General features: G+C 46.3%; 1 pseudogene; it reads right to left on the bottom strand.

Annotated features, from left to right (window-relative positions):
* LOC126540361 (ionotropic receptor 25a-like) overlaps positions 1-13,415 on the bottom strand; it is a 65,000-nt pseudogene extending 51,585 nt beyond the window's left edge.
* Positions 13,416-13,621: the final 206 nt, after the last annotated feature.

Here is a 13,621-nt window from a genome sequence, read left to right as displayed (position 1 = left end):
ATAACCATCTTTGCGACGAGAGTTTGTCCATGCGACGGTGAATTTTCTTTTGAGTTCGTCTGGTCAACCTTAAGTGATGTGTCGACTTCTTGTGCCTATATCGTCGCCCTGCACGGCGACGTATTTCCACGAAGCTTTTCTAATTCAATGTCGTATTCAGTGTATGCAGATGTTCTCGAAAGCGAATGCGTGGCATCCTCTAGGGCACCCTTTATAAGGTGCTCTAGGCTAGAGGATACGCCCTCATGACATTCCGCAATTGATTTGAACACCGGCCAGTCGACACAATGGGTGACGCCGGGTAACTTGGAGACCGTCAGCCCTTCAATCCTAAGAGAAGTGGCGAGGTGGCCACTTCCTCGCGTTTCAATATCTGAAAACCATCTAACCTGTTTGGTGAAGGAGCGTGAAACAAAGGTGAGGTCCAGGCAGCTACTGTAGACAGTTCCTCGCAGAAAGGTGGGGCTTCCATCATTTACCAAACACAGCTCTTGTTCGGAGGTAAATGACACTAATCTTTTGCCTCCCGAGTTTATCTTAGAGCTTCCCCAGAGATAATGGTGCGCATTAAAGTCTCCAGTCATCACCAAAGGATGCGCATTCAATGTCGTGATTCGCCGTAACCGCTCGCAGTCCAGCCGACTACTGTGAAAGTTAGTTTGCCTTTCTTACTGTTCGACACACGTACTGGTTTTCATAGTCAGGCGGCACTGGATGATGAACATACGTAAGATCACATCGTATCAAAACCATAGCTTGCTGCATTCTCTGTGTGGGGAACATGAAACACGCATCACCGGACAGTCTAATGTGAAATGATAAGGGCTCGAAGATGATTATAATGGGGAAATGATTCATGAGCACAAACTGTCGAAAGTCCGACATATGTGACTTAAGTTCTCTGGCGTTCATGGCTTCTTGCAAGCCATGATTTCAACCAAGGGCTGCAAGCACTGGACTCAGTGTCCAGCACCTGTAGTGGGCATTGCCCAGACGAAGTTGTCATGCTGTTCAGTATAACGCGAATGACATTCATGAGAGACCGCACAATGTTGATGACCTGGTGATCATCGGCCAGCGTCGCTTCAACAGTTTCCGCAGCCATCGTTGTCGGTGCGTTTTTATGCAACTCATTAGAGCATTGTGCCCTTGGTAGCGCAGGCCATTCTTCAGGACGGGCGAGTCTTTCGACTTTGTTTGTTTTCCTTGTATCTGTCTGGGTAGTGCTGTGCGTTGATGCGGCAACCCCTCTGACGGAAGATGGCGTGCCGCTATATAGAGGTGTTGTTTTTCGTGAACGTCTTCGGCGTTGATTCCGATGTCGGCGAATAGTAGCAGCAGCCTCTCGATGTGTTGAATTGTCCCGCACCATTTGTTTGAGGATCGCTAATTCCCTCCGCATCGGCTGGCGATCCTTTGATGTAGCCTTGTACGTGCCACTGCAGTTAGGGCACTTTGTAACATCAGTGCGACAGACATCTTCTGAATGGGGCTGAGAGAGCCGTGAGCACACGATGTTGTTCACACAGGTACCCTTTACGCGACCAATCTTGCAACACTTGAAGCACTGGAGGCGCTTCGCTACGAATGGTCATACTGGATGGCGGACATGTCCTACCTTCACGTGGGAAGGAAAGCTGTCTCCTTCAAACCAAAGAATCACACAGTGTATGTTTCCAAGTCTAGAAATCTTCGTAATGAAAGTACCTTCTGTCGTTGGTTTGATTAGTATTGGCAAGTCGTCATCATGGATGGGAACGCCAACGTCATAAATGACGCCCGCAGTACCATCACCGCCTGTAGGTATCATTCATCGTACCTTTGCATTGTCGATCTCAGTTATATTACGTAGACCCTGTACGGCGGTACGGTGTAGCACACACACTGCGAGGACACCTCTCCATGAGATTATTTTCACGTCTTTAATCTCGTTTGGGGCAATTTTCTTGAGCAACAAAGAGAGGACTTGCCTGTTTAAAAGCCGCAAGGTGGTCGCCGGGTCAACGGACACGAAGAGCAGAGCGTGTGGCCAGTGCTGCGGTGCACTCTTCATGTTAGAAATAGTTGCTGACGATAACATCTGTAGAAATTTTCTTTTTGCTGTTCGGCTCTTCAGGAGCTTGAAATCATCGTCCGAGGAGTCATAGCTGACCGAGCATAGCTCAGTGGCCCCGCTGTTTGCAGCACTTGATGTGCTTCCACATTTTCTGGAGGTTATCCGACCTGGCGGCTGCGTACCAGGAAGATCCTCTTGGATCTCTTCATCCTTTGCCGCAAGGAAGGAGCGGTAGCTCCCAGAATTGCAAGGAAACAAAGCGAAAAGGTAGAGACAAATGTCCAAGCGTGCTATCGAAGACAGCAAGATAATGAAGATTAATTACAGCCATGTCATCACAATTACAGCGCACATATGCCGCTGTTTTACGAGCTGCTGACGAAGCTCACCTGATGGCTGACCGACGCATCTGGTCATTCCTCTTGGGGCTAGTGGGTCGTTCCTAATAGAGCGCCTACGTTCGCCACATTGGTCGCCTAAAATTTACGTCAGAGCTTTCAAATTACTCGTGTGCCAGCGTTGCACTTGGGAACACCTAATTGGAAGGGACCCTGAAAACATATATTGCTGCCTTTTGGCTGTGAAGCGTATGATTCCATTGGAATTTATTCTTTCTCAGCACAAGGCCGCAGGACAGCAAGTGGCAAACATACGAAGTGTGACTGAAACTTCGACCATGAGGAGGAACCCATTATCTAGGTGGTAATCGCTGTCGTCAAACTAGCAATGCAAGGTCAGTTTTTCTCAAAACACAAGTCAAAGCACAATAAAATGCCAGTTTAGCAGAATGCGTTGTTGGGCAAGTTGGTTCATTGTATTTGGAAAGATTGGATGCGCTTTGTAGACGATCACAAGGAATTATACATTGCGCCTGTCCCGTGTTCTTCCTTGTGATCGTCTACAAAGCGCATCCAATCTTTCCAAACAGAATGCCAGTAATCGGTCGCCATGGCAACAGTCGACATTGAACACTCAAGCAACATTCGCTTTTCAATTTACTATTGTTTCTCTATAAAAATACGCCACAAAGTGCTCCAAGGTTAATGTAATTCCACAAATGACGTACTGATTTAATTCGCGCCACAAAGCATTCTTTTATCAGACTGCTAACTGTCATTTTACCACAAGTTGGTCCACTATCTAGGTGGCACTCAACATCGTAAGCTTAAGGCATCAGGGCAATGTAATCCTGGGGCCCTATAACGTAAAACTATTCCAATATCTTTTTATTCCAATCTCCTGACGTCAAATTTGCGTAACTGCCGACGCAAGCATCGGGCGGTCACCCACAGGGTTGTCTCAACAGACCAATCAAACGCTCTCCTCGTTCATAGGAGGTCACTTTTGTTTGCTTGAAAAACGAATAACATTGCCTACACTGAGCGGCTTGTCTTATCTAATTGGCTCACACGAGGCGAGGAGCACACTCAAGGGGAGAGGGATTCGATAGGGCCGAGCCACTGCAGTGAAAGTCGATAACCGGATTAAGAGGGTGGTGTGGGCGTCCGGGATTGGCCCGTCTTTCCTTACTTAGCTTGCGGTGGCTGGTCGAAATTCGAGATGGCATGCAACGGAAGCTTAAGAACGACGCTAAAACGGATCCTCAGCAAAGAAAAGTTAGCAGAATGAGGTCGTAACCGTGCCGAAAGTGCACGAAAACGTTACACTGCCCCGCAAGAAGCTTTATTATACGCAAATAAACCCATGCTCTCCGGCAGGTGCGAGTAGCCAGCGCCTGAGCGATCGGCGGCAGCCATTTTTATTCCTTTCGGAACGGGGCAGCCTGCGGCTATTCGGAAGAAAATTAAGTTTTCTTCGGCATATTAAAGCATCCTTAATGCGTACACATCACTTTGCCGCCTTGAGTTTTTGCGGTTTTATGACGTCGCGTGACAGGCAGGTGAAGTGGGTGCAGCCCGAAAACTTTTGACCAATACCCAGGGCTAATGGCGAAGAGGCGTCGAATCAGAAATAACAATTTTTGTTTTTTCTGTAATCTGATGTATAATCCGTTGTACACGTCATATCACATAGGGAGCTATCGCAGTTTTCGTGACGTCGCGTGACAGACAGGTGAAGTGGGGGTGGTCTAAAAAAAAGTTTGTGACCAATTGCGGAGGGCTGATTACATATATATTATATATAATCAGCAGAATTTATATATATATTCTTGTGACACGCAGTTGTTTGAACTAACGACTGCCTTGCACTTTAACATGGACTGCAACCTTCAAACTGACTGTATCTTTCTTGACTTTTCTAAAGCTTTTGACCGCGTGCCCGACTGTCGCCTATTTTCTAAATTATCTGCCCTACGCCTTGACTCTTTAACATTATCCTGGATTCGTAATTTTCTTTCTTTTCGAGAACAGTTTACTGTTGTTAACAATTTCTCTTCCCCGCCTTCTTCTGTTAGCTCTGGTGTGCCACAAGGCAGCGTCCTCGGCCCCTTACTCTTCTTAATCTACATTAACGACTTACCCACCCAGATTACTTCCTGCATGCCCCTTTTTGCCGATGACTGCATAATCTATCGTCTTATTCACACGACTGACGATCACTTGAAACTTCAAGCAGATCTTAACCTTATCGCTAACTGGTGTAACAAATGGCTCATGACGCTAAACTTTACAAAGTGCGAGCTGATGTGCTTCAGCCGAAAATGTGTAAATTCTAAATATTTGTATCATCTGAATAACACTATGCTTTCCCACACTTTATCATATAAGTACCTTGGTGTTGTTATTACAGAGAATCTTTCATGGGCTCCACACATCACTTCTACATGCGCCAAAGCATCACGTTCTCTTGGCTATCTACGACGCAGCTTGCGAAATGCCCCGCCAAACATTCGAAAGCTCGCTTTCCAAACATTCATTTTGCCACAGTTAGAATTCGCCTCCCCAATTTGGTCCCCTCATCAAAATTACCTAATAAATATGACGGAAATGATACGAAATAGAGCAGCCTGGTTCATATCCCGTAACTACGGTATAAACTCAAGCATTACACAAATTAAACTAAACCTACTGTTGCCACCATTAGATATCCACCGCAACATCGCTCTTCTGTGCTTATTCGACAAATATATTTACACTAATAAACTAACCCGGTTACAACTACAAATACCCCACTCTTTTTCACGCAGATTACATAATCAGTTCAGTTTCATGCGCATATACGGTAAAACAAATGCATTTAATTCATCTGTACTACCACGTGCCATTCGTCTCTGGAATGACCTCCCTGATAACATAGCTTCCATATCTAATCCCGATACGTTCCGCTCTCAGTTACTCATGCTCTTCCCATTCAATACAGTTTACGAGTGACCAATCTAGTGTATGTTATCGTGCATTTTTGCCATGTATATCATTCTCATAAACGGTATTCCTTTGCATTGTTAACAGTAACAAGTGTTCGTGTGCCTTCAGATATTGCTTTGTAATCCTAGTGCCTTCAATATTGTGTAACACGGTAATCTTTTTATAGCACTGTTCCTGTTGGAAATTTGTACTTTTTATACCTTTACTGTTTAATATGCCCCCCTTACTTTATGCCCTGCCATAGGGCCTGTAAGGTTCTTTTGAATATATATATATATATATATATATATATGATATGGTATGACACTATGATGCTTCGTTATCTGGGTATATTTTTATGTTTATTGTAGCCCTATTGACGGATGTAATTGTTTGATTAACACTTTTTTCGTTTGTAAGCCCATGTACAGTCATAGTTTCAGTACATGACCGTATCTTTCAAAAATGAACACTCTTGCCGTTAGTCAACACTTCTGTCATGTCCTCTTATTGTAATCTACCTCTATCTCTGCGCTGCATTTTCGGAAGCGCATAATGAAGTCAGAGAAGAACATCTTACCAAAATGTAGCGTGTTCTGAGCCGTCGTGGCCACCAAAGCGGCAGCCAATAACGCCGCAGTGACGACACCTGTCTCTCCGGCTGCCAAGGTCATTTTGGCGGCAGGGCGATGGGAGCCTCGGTGCTCGTGCAGATTTTCTTGGCTAACGTCTACCTGCGCGGAGTGCACGAATTGTCGAGAGTGCACAAGTGTGGGAACGTTGCTAGTTTCCGGTCTACTCACGGCTGCATCTCGTTTTAACCTGGGACAGATTTTATTAGCCTCAGAATTTTTCTTGATGCCACTACAGCTGCGCGCTATTATTACACGCACGAAGGTTCTACCTCCATCTAACAAATTACGAGGATGGTAGAAATACTTGCATTCATGAATTGTGACTATACTGGCCTGGCGTGCACCTAAAAAAGTCCATCACCATTATCGGGACGGATGCATACTCTTCCATGTGTTCCAATAATCTCCCGCTTTGCTACTTGTTGTGCGTGCTGCACTATGCTGTTCAGCTCGAAATACTAAAGTTATAGGCTAACAGCGAGGCCGACCGAGTGACCTACAATAGCGGGCGCATGACCCTATCTATGCACTGGACTCCTGAACTTCACTCGGGAGACGGACCGTAAAGTTCTCATTTAATTTAAGCCCAAAGGCGTATTGCAATTAGAAAATGAATGGACACCTGAAGTACATTTCCGCCTTATCAGTTCTCAGGCATTCTCCAAAAAAAAAAAAGAAAGAAAGCGCTCACACTTAGCTTTGAGGTAGAAGCCTTACTGTGAGTGCGAGAAATGATCAAGTGAAATTAGGTTTTCCATATAAGTTAGAGGAAAAGCCCGATAAGGTGATTCTTTTGCGTTTCCACGTGGTTGCCAGAAGAATGTGGTTCCTCGGCTGTCGCTCGTGATCACGCGAAGAACACAGTTGCATAGGGACGTTTCAAAGCGCACACGTACACTAAAGTACCCGCTAGATTCGGGCATGCTTTCAGTATCATCCAAGTAAATTGTAATGGGGATTCCAGCTGCAACGTTATTTCTATCTAAAGATTGAAAGTTTGTGTATTTATTCCCGTTCCATAAGATGTGTCGATGTTAAAGCCTCGTAATAAATTGACAATGACGGGTTTATGTATTGTACATGTTCAAGCTTGTTAATCCAAAATTTTTACAAATTACAATTTTGTTGATCATGTTACTACAGCCCTAGCAAGTTACAGAAAGCAGCACGAGCTGTTTCCCACTTTGAGATATTCAAGGATTGTAACATGAGCAGTAAAAACAAATTAAAAAAGGTAAGAACCTACTTTTAGCATTATTTGACTGTTTTAGACACGGTAATTATTTGGGGAAGTAGCACGCGCACGTTGCAATAGGCAAGCTTATGTCAGTTCATATTTAATTTCCTAAACTTCCTAACTTCCACCGAAAGTATTCGTACTAAGGCCGTTGATTTTACTCCCACCAACGTTTTCTTTATATTGGAGCGCACTTCCTCACCCGTGGTCCCGTGCGACGATCCTGCTCCAGCGTCTTGCACGCTGCTCGCCAAGAATGATTGAAGACGTGTGCGCGGTCGGTCCTCGCGCGCGGTTCGCCGGACAGCCAATCAGCGGCAAGAGATAAAACGTGCTTTGTGTGCAGCGTGAATCAATGCCTGGGACAGAAGTGCACTGCTCCACTCCTCTCTTGCTTTTCCCTCGCTTTCCACTTTTACCTTCCCTCAACGGCTCGCTTTTTGAAAGTCACAGGCCTTTCTGTGAGACACTTTAAAGACAATCAATCGTTAGTTGTTTTTTTCTCGGCGCACTCTCCAGATGGCGCCACTGTGCAGAAAGGCGAGCCAGCGTTATGTTTTTCTTTTTACGAGGGACTAAGGTAAACGTTTTGCTAGGAGAAATATTCATCTTATTTAAACGTGTCAGTAGAATACCTCCGTTTTCTTTTGCTTATTGCGAAACCTTACGTGAATGTGGATTCTCAGGCTTGTGCTTGCTTTCACTCGAGCTTGAGTGGTCTTTCTTTATTGTCGAGTGCAGCCTAAGCTGCACGTGCTCGTGTTAAGAAACATCTGGTATTTGATTTTGCGCGAGAACCTACACATCTTTTATTCGATAAAGCTTACGAAATGGAAATGGAAATGTCGGTGATGCCCACTGCTGATATCTTCAAGAAAAGAAAAAGATGTCCTTGATTCACGACTAGAATTAGAACTGCTTGTAATGAATGGATTTTCAGCGTTATCTATTTTATTGTTTCTCTTTCGAAAATTTAATTCATTCATTTTCCCAATTTGAAAGAAAGACGTAATTCAGCTCGCGTGCTTCATGTAAAATGCTTGAACGCTTCCATGACTTCGTGATCTGGCGCCTCTTGTGCCGCCTTTTTTTCTTGGCGGGGAGCGCAGATCCTCCGCCATTTCCTCTCACATTACATAGATAGGAATTGATGTAAGGTTTATGGATGTGCGAAAAATCTATTTAGCTGCAGGTTACCTGGGGTCTCATTTATTAACGATACATTTTATTTGTCAATAATTTCCTAAATTTCTTGACACACTAACAGACACACACACACACACACACACACACACACACACACACACACACACACACACACACACACACACACACACACACACACACACACACACACACACACACACACACACACACACACACACACGCACGCACACACACACACACACACACACACGCACACATGCGTGCGTGCGTGCGTGCGTGCGCGCACCCTGATAGTGGACAGGACAGGGTGAATACGGAGTTTAGGTGATTCTGTCGCGCGAGCGGCCGGTAAAGGGGGAGCCAGCCAACATAGAGTCTGGAAAGTGACATTTGTGAGAGGTCGATAAAGGAGCTACGGTGTTTGCAAAATACGCAAAGGTGACTGAACTCTCTTATGCAAGTAATTTTTCCCATAGTTTCCTCCTGGTGGCATCGCTTGAATATTGAACGTCGAGTTTTCGATTCCTCCTCAAAAGCGTGCTCTTCCACAGTAAGCTCGTTTGTGCAGTGAAGCACCCTGATAGTGAACAGGACAGGGAGACGACGGAGTTGAGGTGATTCTGTCGTGCGAGCGCAAATAAATATGCGGCCAGCCATTAGGCCGTCTGGTAATTGCAGATATTTGCTTTAAAGTGATATTTGCGAGAGATTAACCAAGGAACTACGAACTTTAAAAGGGAGCAGAGATGGCAATACCACGTTGGCTCGGGAACTCCCTCAGCCAGAGTGTTGCTTCGTGACACTAAGCCCCGGCAACAAATCAAACCTTGAAGGGTCTGCTCATATGATATGCGCAATCAACGCAAACAGGCGCTGGTTTCGAATGGATAATCATGACGCTACTTATACAATGTAATCGTGCTAACAGCGGCTTTCATTTAACCACCACCCGTCAAACTCGTTTCTTTCTGTGTCCTTGGTTTTTTGGTGCCTTTGCCAAGCAGAAAGAAAAGAAATGCAGACTTCAAGAATTATTTAGGCCTTGAATTCAGTTGCTTCAAAAGCAGTTTCTCTCCCGACTACCCTCTATTTCTTCAGATTTCCCGTAGTACTGTGCAAACTCCTATAAGTACTCCCAAGTGTATGCGACGACGACGACAGCATGACGACGATGGAGACATGACGACGTGGCGGCAGTGCATCGACGACGCAACAACGAAGACGGCACTGCGTCATGCTAGTCACAATTCATTAAATGACCACTAAGACAGCCAAGAGCCGTCCTTGTGAAATGAGCGCGGAGAGAAAGAGAGAGAGAGAGAGAGAGAGAGATAAGTAAACTTTATTACAGGTGTATTAGTTATTGAGACCCTGGCAGAGGAGCTAGCGTGGAGACCATGTGGCCTCGACGTGGTTAGCCCACTCTGCCAGCATGACTTGGAATTTCGGGTCATAAGTCTTAATCGTACATTCCCGGGCCTCGAGCGTGGGAGCTTGCCGATGAATCGTTCTTGGCGGGGGGTTGGATGGGCCCCCCCAAGTATGTGATCTTGGTCTGCGGTTAGTGCTTCGCAGTGCCTGCACGTAGGTTTAAATTCTTGCTTAGAAATTTCAGCCAACCTTTTGGGGCTTAGCGGAGAAAGGCTGCAGTGCTGAATGCTGTGCTGCAAAGAGCTCTTCAAGTGACCGTCACGTCGTGCATCAGCTATGATGCGCGAGCATTATGCATGATGTGCCTTCATAATTCCTCTACTGAAGCTACACATCTCTGAGTCTGCAATGCAACAAACCACACGAAATGCCAAGCGATAGGCTGCACGATAGGAGGAAGGAGATATGTTGGCAAGCTGGAGGCGGACCTAGCCTTGCGAATGCTGCTGGCGAATGCTCCGCCCGAGCGCCACTTATCAAACGTGGTAGTCTGAAGCCCTCCACGACGCATACAGTAATGGCTGACGGTGACGACGGAGTTCAATGCGGACGCAACATGCTTCGCGTCATCCATCCCACTTGGCCCTGCTGGCTCGCCCACACATCTCACCATTCACGCTCCTGCTTTGTGTCGAGGATTAATTTGAGGAGGAGCTGGAACACCTCCCTCGTAAATATCCAGTGTCCTCGCGGGCATAAAATTTTGCTTGCGCTTGTGTGAGTAGTCGTGCATTCTACGCTTGTGTTCTGTATCAAATTCGGGAAATCCTAACAAATAATTCTCCATGTCACCAAGAGATTGATAGTGCAAACACGACGATGCCACACAATGTCCTGTCCTTCACGGCCAGGCTGGAGTTCACGCTTACCCTGTTTGGGTGTGATTTAAGAGAGTAGCGTTGGTCCTGTGATGTGGGTTAGTCACACAAGGTTAGTTCGGTGAAGAACATTCATCACCCTTTTTGTGCCCTTGGTTGGCCTGGATGCCAATAGCGTGCGCGCAAGACTACCAGCAGCCTCGTCGCTTTCTACTCAGACGTGTGGCGGCAACCACTGAACAACAATTGCAAAACCCGTGATGCGTAAGTTTTTGACAGTACGGTAACGTACGCTGTCAACACTTGTATAAGGGCACTCCGTGTTGTAGTGATAACGGGGCAGCCTTGCTGTCTGAAAAGAGAACTTGTTGCGGTTGGTATGACTTCAGGTTCCGCAAGCCTACCCCAATGGCTACACTTTCACATGCCGTAGCAGGCACGACACGTTCTTGTAAATTGCAGCCAAGAAGGTGAAGTGTGCATGCTACCGCAGTGGTTAACGCGTCCGGATACTACTTGCTTATCACCCCATTGACATGAGTTCTTAGCACAGCAGTGGCAGCGAGCAATACGTGTTTATTTTCACCACATGTTGAGGCTGAGGAGGTGGCGAGGTTCAGGAGGTGACATGGCGACAGCGGCGTAACGGAAAGGCCTGACAGCCGGACTGAGCAAATACAATTTCGAGCTTTTAGCTGATGTCCCAATAAATGTCATCACACTTCGAACGAGGACGTTGGAATGCCTGTATACTAGGCGACAGAAGCTGTCCCTTGTTGGCTTCTTTGGCAGTATGCTTAAAAACATTTATATGTTTTTGTACAAATCAGATAACAAGCATTAACGTCATTAACAAGCACTAAGGTCAGTATTCAATGTGCGCCGCCATATCACAACGAAAAAGAAGGTGACGCCGACGTACAGCTTGGCTAGCCACCTAAGTGATGTATTGGAGCGCAACTACCAGGCACCCGTTCTTGCGGCAAACGTCGGCGTTGTCCCTCGTGATCGAGCGAACGAACACAGCGAAGGCTGAAAATGAACGCGTAGCGCAGCGGGAGGTGAAAGACGGCAATAGCGAAGGAAGCGCGTGGAGGAAAGCGGATGAGGAGGGTATGGCGAAAGCGTGAGAAGAAAAGCGTAGTGCAGCGCAAGACGGGCTCTGTGGCGACGATGGCTATGAGATGGCGCCGGACTAGCGCGCGTCGTCTGTACGGAAATCAACTTCTGTATGAGCGGAGGCCTGTCTGCGGCGACTGCTGGGAATCGTGCCCACGCGTCACCCACGCGGCGCCTTTCGTGATCTCCCGATTAGCGAGGCAGTCGCGCCACGTTTCGCTCCGGTTGCAACGTGTCGCACAAGAAAGATTGTCCGCGCCAGCCAGTAAACCACTAAATGAAAACACACATACAGCTGCACTGAAATTTCGAATTAGGGAGTATCGTAATCGTCGGTGAATTTTTTACGAGGAAACGATTCAAACGCTCTGTGTTTCATCCGTTCTTTCGAAAAGAAAGCACAAAGCGGGACTTCAACACTGAAATTGTTAGGTGTGCCGAACTTTTAGGTATATCGACGCAAGAAAGAATACGCTTCGTCATTAATTCCCCTCGTTTGTGCAGGTCACCGGCGAACCAACTGCACAAGGGATCGGTATATATAGACACAAAAAACGCTACGGAGACACTTTTGACGGCAATGCTTAACCTACAACTATGACAACATCGATCAGCATCGAGTGAAAGAGACCCAACTACAACGCATCACGTCCTTTCCTCCTCTATAAGCGTCCAAAATTTCCTTTGCTTTAGCTTATCACTAAGGAACCAAGGTAAAAGAAATGCACACCATAATACAGAACGCACTCATCAGATGAACAACTGCAGACACAAACCTTCTCCAGTGCGGTTTGACTGCGGCACATTTTCCACGTGCAATTCCCGAGTGCTCTTTGCAAGTTATGTCAGGCAACTAGAGCGACGCTCTCACACGTGTCGTGGGAGTGTCCTGTTATATCAGCTAAAATGGCAGTAGCTCCGAGGGCTCTTGCGTCGAAGTGGGCCGCCACTCTGCGCAGCTCTAACCTCAAGACACAAGAGCGGGTGGTCCAGCAGGTCCGAGAGGCGGCGACGTGGCAAGGCCTCGAAGTACCCTCATTGAAGACCTGAGCCCGAGTGGGTAAAATCTGCCGCGTTTAAGATAAAGTTGTTTCCATCCATCTATCAAATAACCTAGCAACGATAAAGCCATTAGTGCGCGTACCATATATGTGTTTACAATGTCGCTAAACTGCCGAACGTCGATAAGCTAGAAGCATCACAGATGTTTTCACGAACGTTCAACCACCGTGGAAAGCAAGCAAGAGATATTTTAACGCTCTTATAATGTCACCGCGTCAGCCTGGCGGAGACAACTCTACAGGCCCGTTTCATCAAAAAGCATCTTCTGCAACATAAGTGCTTGCTTTTTTTTAAAACTCAAATAATTTTTAAAACCGGTACAACATGGTTTTCGACGTTCATTTTCTTGTTAAACGCAGTTGCTATGACTCACACAATTTTTGCACGCTAGTATTCACAGAAATATTCAGTTGGGTTGCACTGTCCCTAATTTTGCGAAACCGTTCGACATAATGAATCACAAGTTACTCGTGTTTCAGTTATCCTTGCTGAATTGCTCTTTAAACTATACTACTGTTTTCAGTATTTTCCAATCAACCACTATCTATACATGACTGTCAATGGTCATGACTCACCTGTGGTCATGACTCCTCCACGCGCCAGTCATGACTCCTCCACGCGCTTCCTTCGCTATTGCCGTCTTTCACCTCCCGCTGCGCTGCGCGTTCATTTTCAGCCTTCGCTGTGTTCGTTCGCTCGATCACGAGGGACAACGCCGACGTTTGCCGCAGGAACGGGTGCTTGATAGCTGCGCTCCAATACATCACTTAGGTGGCTAACCAAGGTGTACG

This window comes from Dermacentor andersoni, chromosome 2, assembly GCF_023375885.2.
Source record: "Dermacentor andersoni chromosome 2, qqDerAnde1_hic_scaffold, whole genome shotgun sequence".
Taxonomy (NCBI): Eukaryota; Metazoa; Arthropoda; class Arachnida; order Ixodida; family Ixodidae; genus Dermacentor; species Dermacentor andersoni.
Note: the sequence above shows the minus strand (reverse complement) of the source record. Positions and strands in the feature narration are given on the sequence as shown.